This window comes from Notolabrus celidotus, chromosome 23 (assembly GCF_009762535.1).
Source record: "Notolabrus celidotus isolate fNotCel1 chromosome 23, fNotCel1.pri, whole genome shotgun sequence".
NCBI classification, from domain to species: domain Eukaryota; kingdom Metazoa; phylum Chordata; class Actinopteri; order Labriformes; family Labridae; genus Notolabrus; species Notolabrus celidotus.
The window spans coordinates 370,154-382,556 of record NC_048294.1 but is presented as its reverse complement, the minus strand read 5'-3'; the positions used below and the strand labels follow the sequence as shown (position 1 = coordinate 382,556).

The following is a 12,403-nucleotide window of genomic DNA, read 5'->3' as shown; positions in this document are numbered from 1 at the left end:
GGATGAATAGGGGTCAAGGTAGAGACGCATGGTAGGGGTCCAGTAATAGAGGGATGAGTAGGAGTTGGGGTAAGAAGGGATGAGTAGGGGTCAAGGTAGAGAAGGATGGTAGGGGTCCAGGAATAGAGGAATGAGTAGGAGTTGGGGTTAGAAGGGATGAGTAGGGGTCAAGGTAGAGAAGGATGGTAGGGGTCCAGGAATGGAGGGATGAGTAGGGATCGAGGTTGAGATGGATGAATAGGGGTCAAGGTAGAGAAGGATGGTAGGGGTCCAGGAATAGAGGGATGAGTAGGGGTCCAGGAATAGAGGGATGAGTAGGAGTTGGGGTAAGAAGGGATGAGTAGGGGTCAAGGTAGAGAAGGATGGTAGGGATCCAGGAATGGAGGGATGAGTAGGGATCGAGGTAAGGAGGGATGATTTAATCTAATAAAACCTCCAGGTTAATGAAAACAGACTAGTTTCCCTGCTCTGTGTAGAAACAGCAGAGGTAGGACTAAAGAGCTGGGCAGACCAAACCAGTTTGAAGATATCAGCACCACACATCCCTGATTGTCACCAAGAGGTGTTGATTTGTCGACAGCAAGGCCGACAAGAAAGGCTGCAAACCACAACCACAGCACTGCCAGGATCACCACGATGGTGTGGAACGCCTTCTGCTTTGATTGATCGACCCTGTCCCTGTTCCCGCCCACTTCCCCCGGCCCTGGACGAATCAGAACACAGAGAACACGAAGGCTGCAGAAAGAGACGATTATTAAAGAGATGATGAAGAGGCAGAAGAAAACACTTTCTGAAATTAAATTGATCCACAGACTTATCAGTCCACTCCATGAGAGGGAGAAGAGCCAAACACACACTGTGCTGATGTTCCTGATCCTGACCCCACCAGACTGCCTCAGCTTCAGGTACATGACAGGGTGAATAACAGCCAGGTATCTCTCCACACAGGTCAAACAGTGAAAGCATACCTGTCCAGGCACAACGATAGTGCACATATACGTCCCTACTATCACCATCCAGTAAGTGCTACTGAATCTGCCGCATGTGTAGACGACGGCCCCCAGCGCAGAGATCATCTCCAGAGCAACCGTGTGGAAGGTGAAGATATCTGAGTGGCTTGTTGTTGCAAAGGAGCGCTGCTGCAGCCATTGTCGGTGACCCAGATGGAGGACGAAGATGCTGAGAGGGAGGAGGAGGAGGGTCCTGGTGATGATGTAGGCAGTGGAGATGTAAAGTCCCTCCAGAGACTCTGCACAGTGGATCTCAAAGTAGGAGGAGGAAGAGGAAGAGGAGTTGCTTGACATGTTGGGTTTGTGTGTTAAAGCTTGTATAGAGAAAAGAGAGGAATAATTATATTATCAACATGGAATGGCACCTTTCATTTTTCCAAGCAAGGCATTATTAGAACACTCAAGAACTGCATTGTTGTTTATATTTTGCTTCATATTGTGTGTTATATTTTAGATTCTGCTTCATGTTATTTATGTGTCATTGTTGCACACTGTGGTTAGTGATCCCTGTGAAAGCTTTTATCATTCTGCTGTGTGCATTTCAAAAAGACAAAGTGTCATTCGGTTTGATTTGAGAAATAAAGTCAGAAATTTCAGATTCAGACGTCTCACTTCAGATTTAAATTGGAGCTAGGTAGGCAAGGCAAGGCAGCTTTATTTGTATAGAGCATTTCATACATGAGGGCTGAACTCAATGTGCTTTATATTAAAACATTAAAAGCATTGGAAACATTCAGACAAGCATAAAAGAGCACAATTAAAATGACACATATAATAAAACAGAAAAGAAAAGGAAAATTAGAAATATGTTAAAAATTACATTAAAATTTTAATTTAAAGTGAGTTAAAATGAGTTAAGACAGGGAGGCAGTGTTAAATAAAAAGCTCTTAGTCTTTGATTTAAAGAGGTGAGAGGTGGAGCAGACCTGCAGCTTTCAGGGAGTGTGCTCCAGATATGTGGAGCATAATGACTAAACTCTGCTTCACCATGTTCCTGCTGACTCTAGGGACTGAAAGCAGACCAGGACCTGAGGACCTCAGAGGTCCAGGTGGTTCATACAGTAGCAGCAGATCAGCCTAAACCATTCAGGTCTTTATAAACCATCAGCAGGATTTTAAAGTCTATTCTCTGACAGACAGGAAGCCAGTGTAGAGATCTAAGAACTGGAGTGATGTGGTCTACTTTGTTGGTCCTTGTTAGGACTCGAGCAGCAGCATTCTGTATGAGCTGCAGCCGTCTGATGGACTCTTCAGGGAGTCCTGTAAAGACCCCGTTACAGTAGTCTAGTCTGCTAAAGATAAATGCATGGAGGAGTTTTTCTGCATCCTGCTGAGACATGAGTCCTTTAACCCTTGATATATTCTGAAGGTGATAGTAGGCGGACTTTGTAATGGTCTTAATGTGGCTGCTGAAATTAAGGTCTGAGTCTAAGACTACACCAAGGTTTCTGGTAGTCAAATGTACTTTTAGTTTTAATTTGAGGATCATGAGCTTCAAAATAATGACATTTTTAACATTTTAAGGTGATTATTTTTGATTATTATTTCCAGTACCTGCAGGGTCTTAAAATGTAGTCCCTGAGTTATGCTAGCTAACTTTCAAATGGACACATTCCCCTGTGACATGAGCATTCAATTAAACTGTGAGAATGTTTTTATCTTTTTTGAGCCAATAACAAGTTAAAAATGGTCAAAATGGGTACAAGTTTGCATAAAGCATAGAGTGTGAGTATATAATTAGAAAAATGGCTTTTAAAGTATTATCTGAAATGATTTAGTAGTTGAATTCAAAAGGTCACTCACCTCCTTGTTAGTGTTCCTGATCATCATCCTGCACTTTTACATTCACAGACAGTTGTGATCCGTGGGCTTCGATAATGAAAGATTTGTATGCTTTACTCTATACTTCATAGATTTGCATATTTAAAATCATGGCAGGATTTATTTTTTTTAAGTGAAGGGTCAGCTGCAGGTGAGCCTCAGGAGTCTGTCACTAACAATAATTAGTTTGACTGTTCAAAGGTTCAACAGAAGGTCACACTTTTATTTATTATCATGGTTTATTATAATTTAACATTGAAGCCCATGGATCACTTCCTGTGTGGAGATTTTTCCACAGCTGTGCCCGTCTGATGATTCATCTGTCTCTCATGTTTGACAGGATTCAAACGAGCTGCAAATTAAGACAGGTGTTTATTCAAATGAGACAGAGCCATGCAAAATCTGAGTCTCAGTTCAAACAGCAGCTCAGTGGGAATGTTCTCTCAGGTGTTTTAAAAGAACTGTGTTACCCGATCCCTGCCCGGTGTGACTCCTCAGTCTTTCTCTTTAGACTATTTGTTCCAAGATTTGATGGTTGAATGTTGGGCTGCAGAATAAGAAAGCTGCATTAATGGCATGGTCTGACAAAGACTTTGAAGTTTCATATCAGCCTAAGGAAACTGCTGTACTGTGCAAATGGGACGGGCAAGTCCCATGACTCTTTAATTATGTTTAACCCACAAGTTTTGTTGACTACAAGTTCATAAGCCTAATCTATCAAGGTTATTGTGTCATATGTGGAAACGGCCAACCATGATTACTGATGCTGTATTTGATAAAGTAATAATAATAATAATAATAATAATAATGAAGTTTATTTATAAAGCACTTATCAAAACAGATGTTACAAAGTGCTTTACATCATAAAAACCATAGAAGCTCATAGAATCTACTAAAAGCAATTAAAACAATAAATATAGTAATGGTCTTTATTTAAGTACAACCCTAATTCTTTAATTTTAAAGAGTTAAAATGTTGATAAAAACAGATTTGATAGTTTATGCACATTATAATAATAATAAAATAATGTTAATAATAATAACAGTAATAAAGAAAATAATAATGATAATAATTTAAAAAATAATGATAATAGTAAAAAATAAACAAAAAATCTTTATTTATATAACAATCTTCAAAACAGGGTTACAAAGTGCTTTAGAAAAAACTAAAAGACAATTTGATTCGATTCGATGTCTTTATTTAGATCATGTAAAAGTAAAATATAAGAAATAGTTATACCAAAAAAACAAAACCAATCAGTTCCATTAACAAGCACTGAAACATTTTACTCTACATGTGGGAAAAAGAGTAGTAAAAAGTTAAAACATATGTAATCTTACTCCTTTATTCACTATTTTCTGGCATTATACAAGTGCATTCCCACAAAACAAATCTTCATATCCTGTCTTCATATTTACACCTACCATCAAAAGGTAACCCCTCATGATTGTTAACGCCTCTCTTCCTACCTGTATCTCATGAAAATGATTTAAATATACGAAAAATTAAATAAAAATATGAGGAAAACAATCACTGAAAGTTTCAGGAAAAACTGCAGGGAGGTTACAAAAAAAGAAGATAAAAACTTTACAACAGCCAACAAATAAAAAGAGATAAAACAATATTGGAAGAATAAAAACAACAATAAAATACATATGAATACACATTAATATTTACACACAAAGACATAGGTTGTTTAAAAAGAAACATCAATATCAGGAAACAGGAAATAACCAACAATGAGAAAGGGAACATGAAATAAACGTGGGTGTTCACAGAAACAGGAAAGTGTGTCAAACAAACTTATCTCTTTAATAACGACAGACTAGTTTCCCTGCTCTGTGTAGAAACAGCAGAGAGGTAGGAGGTAGTGGTCAAGGTAGAGAAGGATGGGTAGGGGTCCAGGTAAGGAGGGATGATTAGAGGTTAAGGTAAGAAGAAATGAGTAGGGGTCAAGGTAAGGAGGGATGAGTAAGAGTGGAGGTAAGGAGGGACAGGTATGGGTTGAGGTAAGAAGGGATGAGTAGGGGTCAAGGTAAGAAGAAATTAGTAGGGGTCAAGGTAAGGAGGGATGAGAAGGGGTCAAGGTAAGGAGGAATGATTAGGGCCCAAGGTAAGGAGGGATGAGTAAGAGTGGAGGTAGGGAGGGACAGGTAGGGGTTGAGGTAAGGAGGGACGATTAGGGGTCAAGGAAAGGAGGAATGAGCAGGGGTCAAGGTAAGAAGAGATGAGTATGGGTCCAGGTAAGGAGGAATGAGTAGGGGTTGAGGCAAGAAGGGATTTGTTGGGGTCGAGGTAAGGAGGGTTAAGTTGGGGTCAAGGGAAGGAAGGATGATTAGGGGTTGAGGTAAGGAGGGATGAGTAGGGGTCAAGGAAAGAAGAAATTAGTAGGGGTCGAGGTAAGGAGGAATGATTAGGGCCCGAGGTAAGGAGGGATGAGTAAGAGTGGAGGTAAGGAGGGACAGGTAGGGGTTGAGGTAAGGAGGGATGATTTGGGATCAAGGTCAGAAAGGATGAGTAGGGGTTGAGGTAAGGAGGGATGAGTAGGGGTCAAGGTAAGAGGAAATTAGTGGGGGTCGAGGTTAGGAGGAATGATTAGGGCCCGAGGTAAGGAGGGACAGGTAGGGGTTGAGATAAGGAGGGATGATTAGGCATCAAGGAAAGGAGGAATGAGCAGGGGTCAAGGTAAGGAGGGATGATTTGGGATCAAGGTCAGAAAGGATGAGTAGGGGTTGAGGTAAGGATGACTGAGTAGGGGTCAAGGTAAAGATGGATGGTAGTGGTCCAGGAATGGAGGGATGAGTAGGGGTCGAGGTAAGGAGGAATGAGTAGGGGTCGAGGTAAGGAGGGACGATGTAATCTAATAAAATCTCCAGGTTAGGGTTGGAAGAGAAACTCCTGCAAACACAATCTATGTTTCTATCTTTTCACCCTTCAATGAGATTCTGGTTGAATGTTATTTTTACAAATAATATATTGAATTTTATCAGAACTGATACGTGTTAATGACAATCATAGACTGTAAATAAAAAAGGACAGCGTTGCTCCGCCTCTTCCCGTTGTACGGTTCTGAAGCCAAAAAATCCCTCTCCTGGGCGCCGCCATTGTGCAGCCAGAGCCTGTGAAGCCACTGTAATAAGCTCCGCCCTACAGCGTGACGTCACAAGACGCTGTGTGTCCTTTAAAGTTTCCCTCTACGGCGGCTGTGAATCAAACAGGAAGTAAAACCCCGTTTATTAAACTCTAATAACCAACGAAGAAGAAAATTTTCAGAAAAAAGAGGCCTTGGACACAAAACAGTGAAATACTAACTACATATCACCACAGCATACGGATGGGAGAAACATTCGTACGACGTGTATTTATTTTTTAAACTTTGACTGCTCCTCCATTCTAATGAATGGGGGAGACGGATTTTTTGAACTATACTGCAGCCAGCCACCAGGGGGCAGTCACACTGCTGAAAGCCTCACCACCAGACACCGGAACCTCTCCCTTGATGACAACAGACTAGTTTCCCTGCTCTGTGCAGAAACAGCAGAGGTAGGACTAAAGAGCTGGGCAGACCAAACCAGTTTGAAGATATCAGCACCACACATTCCATTTTGCGCCCAAGCACGTTTGAGAGGTCCAGAGCAATGGCAACAATTATGGCTGCAAACCAAAACCACAGCACTGCCAGGATCGCCACGATGGTGTGGAAAGCCTTTTGCCTCGATTGATCGACCCTGTCCCTGTTCCCGCCCACTTCCCCCGGCCCTGGACGAATCAGAACACAGAGAACACGAAGGCTGCAGAAAGAGACGATTATTAAAGAGATGATCAATAACCAGATGTATTGGGCATTGGCAACCTCAATGATCAACAGAGACATTAGTCCACTCCATGAGAGGGTAAAGAGCCAAACACACACAATGCTGATATTCCTGATCCTGACCCCACCAGACTGTCTCAGCTTCAGGTACACGACAGGGTGGATAACAGCCAGGTATCTCTCCACACAGGTCAAACAGTGAAAGCATACCTGTCCAGGGTAAATAAGATTGGAGAAATAAGTCCCCACACGCATCATCATAGAGTTCAAAGTGTAATAGCTACACAAGTAAGTGGTGATGGACAACACAAAGGTCATCTCCAGAGCAACCATGTGGAAGGTGAAGATATCTGAGTGGCTTGTTGTTGCAAAGGAGCGCTGCTGCAGCCATTGTCGGAGACCCAGGTGGAGGACGAAGATGCCGAGAGGGAGGAGGAGGAGGGTCCTGGTGAAGATGTAGGCAATGGAGCTGATATATACATCCTGAGACACTGGACAGTACATCAGCAAATTGGAGGAGGAGGAAGAGGAGTTGTTGGACATGTTGGTTTGTGTGTTAACGCTGTTACAGAGGAAGAAAAGAGATGAGTGTTAACCTTGGAGAACAAAGGGACATTGCTTACACCACAGGTTCTCATATGGTCAACACAGCCTAGCACGCAATGCCACCTACAATAGACCAAGGCTCCATTTATGCAGGCTCAGTGTGTTTTGACATACCGACACATAAACTACCAGTTTGCCTCTAACGTCAGACTTCCACCAGATACAATCAAGAATCAAGGATTCTCCTCCTCCTCCTCTCCTCATGCATGTTGTCTTTCTGGTCCTCTGAAAACCTCTGACCTGTTGACTCCAGGCCTGGCTCCTCTCATCATGACTTTGGTTTGTTGTTGTAGTTAAGTGAAATACGATCTGGTGATAACACAGAGTGTTTTATTCTGAAAATTAACCGGATGTTTTCATTTTGTTTTGGTGAAACCTGACTTCCTGTCCCGCTCCATCTGCTCTGTTGAGATTGATGCGTCGTGCTCCGGCATCCGGCAACAAATAGAAGTCTTGTGTATCTGATCCAGAGGACTCCGACCTGCCGGATCAGAGACGCAGCTGGAACGCAACGGAGCGGATCCAGTGGAAGTTAACACATTGACTAGGATAGATCTTATCAGATCTGGTACTGTGACGGACTGGACACGGATCTGGTAGAATTTGGCCGTAACAGAGACAACACCATGATCATATTTAAAGGAGCAGCCAGAGCCAACACATCAACAGGGTTATAAAGTGGAGCCCTCCTTTACCTCCAACAGATTACCTTAGGGTAAGCTATACAATCTACCTCCCCCCTTCTCCCCCATTTTTATAATTGAAAGCAGGAGAGAAGAGAGAGACAACAGAGAAAGAGTCTATGAACTGATGTAAGTTAAAGGCACAGCCAGGACGAGAGGCCTATTTGGGCTACAGCTCATCCCAACTGGTTGTACTCTTTACCTCCCACTTCTCCCACTTTCATGAGGGAAGACAAAACAGAGAAAAAAGAGATAGAATAGATAGATGTTAGAAAGAGGACAGGAAAGGCAGAGCCATTTGGGTCCACTACTCCTCCACTTTTAAAAAACCTCCCCTGTTTTCATGAGAGAAAAAGTCCGTAAGGAGATAGAACGAGTGAAAAATACATTTAAGATTCATTTTTCCACTTAAATTTTATCTTCAGTACCTGAGGATCCTGAAATGCTGACAGGGTTTTCAACCTGAATCAAAGCTGTTACATTAAAGATGTCTTCAAAACTAACAGTTTTGGTCTTTCTTTTTAGAAAAAACAACTTACACCAATCAAACACACTGATGGATACTGACAGAAAGACAGCTGGGTCAATGAAAGTGATGTTAAAACAATAAGCTCTCATTTGTATAAATGTGTTAAAGGTGTTTAAGAATCATCCATAAAGAGGAGCCATTTAAAAAATATATGAATATATGGAATTAAACAACACCCACCTTGTTATGACTGCTCAGTTTGTCCTAACGTCCAAACTCACTCACCACTTTTCACAGATCTGATCCTGATGACTCTGTGCTTCTGTTTTTGTTTACTCATGATGGACAGCTGGATGTTTTGCATGCTCAAAAAAAAAGATGAATTTCTCTTGCACATGCAGAATCACTGCCCACAAGTGTTGTTCTTAAAAAGCTGGTACACTTCACCAACAGAGATAAAAATGGAAATATCTCTTCAGGTTTTACATAAAACACGCAAAACCCATTTACTGTCAGTAACTCAGTTTAATTTGAGCGTACCACTGAAGTAAGCCGACTCAAGCCTCTGTGGAACTTCTTATCTAGTGTGGAACTCAGTCAAACCAGAAACAGATGAAGGAGAGCCACTCTGGGGAAGTAATCTTAAAAGAAATGACAACATAGAAAAGGGAGTCTCAGCTTGAAGTCCTTGAACTCTACCTGCTGGCTCCACCAAAGTTAAACAGGAAATGGATTAAATTAAATCCATTGTTTGCAGTCGTGAAGATCTACTAAAGATCAAATGTCCTCAAATGTTCTTTTAGTTTAAGCTTCACATGCTGAGTTGAGATTCTTCCACACCTGTACCTTTATGAGGCTCATCTGTCCTCCATGTTTGACAGGATTCAAATCACATGCAAATAAAGACAGGTGTTCATTCAAATGAATCAATCAGTCAGTCAAGCTTTATTCACACACATCAAGTGTTTTACAGCAGTTGAATATATAAAGAATAAATTGTAGGAAAACGGTGGATTGTCCTCTCTTGGTGGGGTGCAAGTCTTTGCCCCACGTTGGGGTCTTGTTGCGGCGTTGTACCGGACCGTTGTGGTGAAGAGAGAGCTGAGCTGGAAGGCAAGGCTTTCAATGTACCAGTCGGTCTACACCCTAACCCTCACCTCTGGTCATCGCGTTAAAGGAGTCAGCTAAGGTGGTTCGGGCATCTGATAAGGACGCCTCCCTTTAGAGGTGTTCCGGGTACCTCCAACTGGGAGAAGGCCCCGGGGAAGACCTAGAACTTGTGGAGGTATTATATATCCCACCTGGTCTGGGATCACCTCAGGATTCCCCAGGAGGAGCTGGAAAGTGTTGCTGGGGAGAGGGATGTCTGGGTCAGTTTGCTTGGACTGCTACCTCCACGACCCGACCCTGGATAAGCGGATGAAAATGGATGGATGGATGGATGGATGGATGGATGGATGGGTGGGTGGGTGGATGGATGGATGGATGGATGGATGGATGGATGGATGGATGGGTGGGTGGGTGGGTGGGTGGATGGATGGATAGGTGGATGGATGGGTGGGTGATGGATGGATGGATGGATGGATGGATGGATGGATGGGTGGTGGGTGGATGGATGGATGGGTGGGTGGGTGGATGGATGGTGGATGGATGGATGGATGGATGGATGGATGGATGGATGGATGGATGGTTGGATGGATGGATAAGAAATATAAATTTAACTTTTACGGATGACTTATAAAGCTTTTCATGGTCACCCATGTCACTATATCTGTGAATGATCTCTTTGAGGCATCATTATCATTGTCGACATTGATGATGCATGACTCCTAAAAGCTCATTGAAGCTCTTCTGAAAGTTTCAGGCCTTAACTTCAACATAGGAGTATCAATCAGGTGGTTGGTTCCTGGAACCTGCTGCAGGAGAGCCTGGGTTTGAGGGAGCTTGTCTTTTTAAAAGTTTTTAAATGCAGATTGAAGGCATTGGAGGAAGATGCATCCACTTGTAGATGCTTTGATTGATGGCTTTCTGTTATCTGATCCATGATATGTGGTCATGTTTTAGGGTTTTGTGTTGTTTATCTGTAACTTTGTTGGAACGTGCTGCTGCTGATCTCATCCAGGACACTCTTGTGAAAGAGATTCTTAATCTCAGTGAGGTTTTCCTGCTTAAATAACATTTAAATTAAAAAAGGAGCCTTACAGTGTGATCACTTCTAATCCTGTATGACCTCATGTGTTTTCGCTAACCTGACCAAATCCTCCTCCTGATCCTCATCCTGAATGATGTGTGCAGCCTGTCAGTTTTCCTTCTTTGTGCAGAAACAGCAGAGGTAACACCAGACTGCTGGGCAGATGGAACAACGCAGCAAGCTCATACACCACACACCTCACACTGACACTCACTGACGGTGAGGTCAACAAGGCACTGCAAACCAGCGTCCCTCCAAACCTCAACGTCAGCAAGACCATTATGATTAAGATGGCGTTGAAGGCCCTCTGTTTCGATTGGTCAACCCGTGCCCTGTCCCCACCAGCCTCCCCCGGACGTGGGCGAATCAGAATGCAGAGAACAGAAAGGCTGCAGAAAGTTAATGCAAGTAAAAGTATGACCATGAGACAAATACTCATTATGAGGCCTTGCTCCAGGCTGCTAGAGAAGAAAGGTATGGAGGCCACTCCTGCACAACACATCAGCCAAACACAGACGGTGCAGACATTTCTGATACAGACACCACGCCTCTGTTTGAGTCCCAGGTAGGTTAATGGGTGAACAACAGCCAGGTAGCGATCCACACTGGTAAAGATTGGTAAGAACATCTGTCCGTTCCAGGGGAAAAGTGAAGCAATGAACCCGGCGGATGACAGCACTGGGAGATTGGCGATACTGGCAGAAATATTGATGATACGACCGGATATTCCAATCAGCTCCATGGCAGCCATGTTGTAGGTGAAGAAGTCAGAGAAACTCACAGACGCTGCAGAGGACACAGAACGCTTTTGTTTCCATCGCTGGAAACCCAGAATGAGGACAGTGACGGAGAGAGGGAGGACAGGTGTGATGTGTGCCAGGGCGAAGCTTACATTTATGTACGCCCGTATATGTTCGTTCTTGCACACGGAGGGATTGATGGAGACATTGGAGGAGTTGACTGACATTTTCAAACGGTCCTTCAGAAGAAGAAGAAAAAATGAGATGGAGAAGAATTAGATTTAAATATAAGGAAAGAAAAACAAAAAGGTCATGACACTACTGAAATCATCCAGGTAATAATAAACAATACTCATGGTAGCAGTGCCAGAGCATCATCAACCCTTTGAAAATGACCTCCTGTGAGTCGCTCTAAAATAAGAAGTGTTAAAGGTGTGAATAAAAACCACAGAAAGTTTGACTTAAATTCAGGTTTTTACTGATGCACTAAAAGAATATACACAAGATTAAGAATGGGAAGTAAACTCTGAACTCTCTGCCTCTAGACATTAAAAGGGCGAGCTCTCCGAGTGTTTTTTAAAGTTTACCAAGTCAAATTCCTTGTGTGTTCAAGCATACCTGGCCAATAAAGCTGATTCTGATTCTGATTCTGATTCTGAAAAGTAAAGTAAAGATGTACTTTTATAATCTGGCTTTTAACTTGGAGTAATTCTGTCATGATGTGGGGAAACGAATGAGGTGGACCCAAGATGCAGATTAAAAATAGAGCAGGTTTAATAATAAAAACCCAGGATAGACTAATCCACAGGAAAAACAAGACCACTAAGAACACAGGGAACACAGAACACAAGAAAGACAAACATAAGAAAGATGTATAATGATCCAACACAGGACAGGGGAACAGAGGAACTCAGAGTAATCAACACAGGTGTGAACACAGGGCACAGGTGAGACTAATGAGGGTAATTAACGAGAACAGAAAGTAATTAACCTGGAAACACAGGGATCAAAACTACAAAACAGAGGAAAGAAAAACAAATAAGGTCATGACACTACTGAAATCATTGCA

General features: G+C 42.5%; 1 long non-coding RNA gene across 1 annotated transcript; it reads left to right on the top strand.

The window, feature by feature from the left end:
• The first annotated feature begins 53 nt into the window (after positions 1–53).
• Positions 54–1,612, top strand: LOC117807085. Its single transcript, XR_004629906.1, has 2 exons — positions 54–223; positions 404–1,612. It is a non-coding gene; the product is annotated as an uncharacterized LOC117807085 (long non-coding RNA).
• The last annotated feature ends 10,791 nt before the right edge of the window (positions 1,613–12,403 follow it).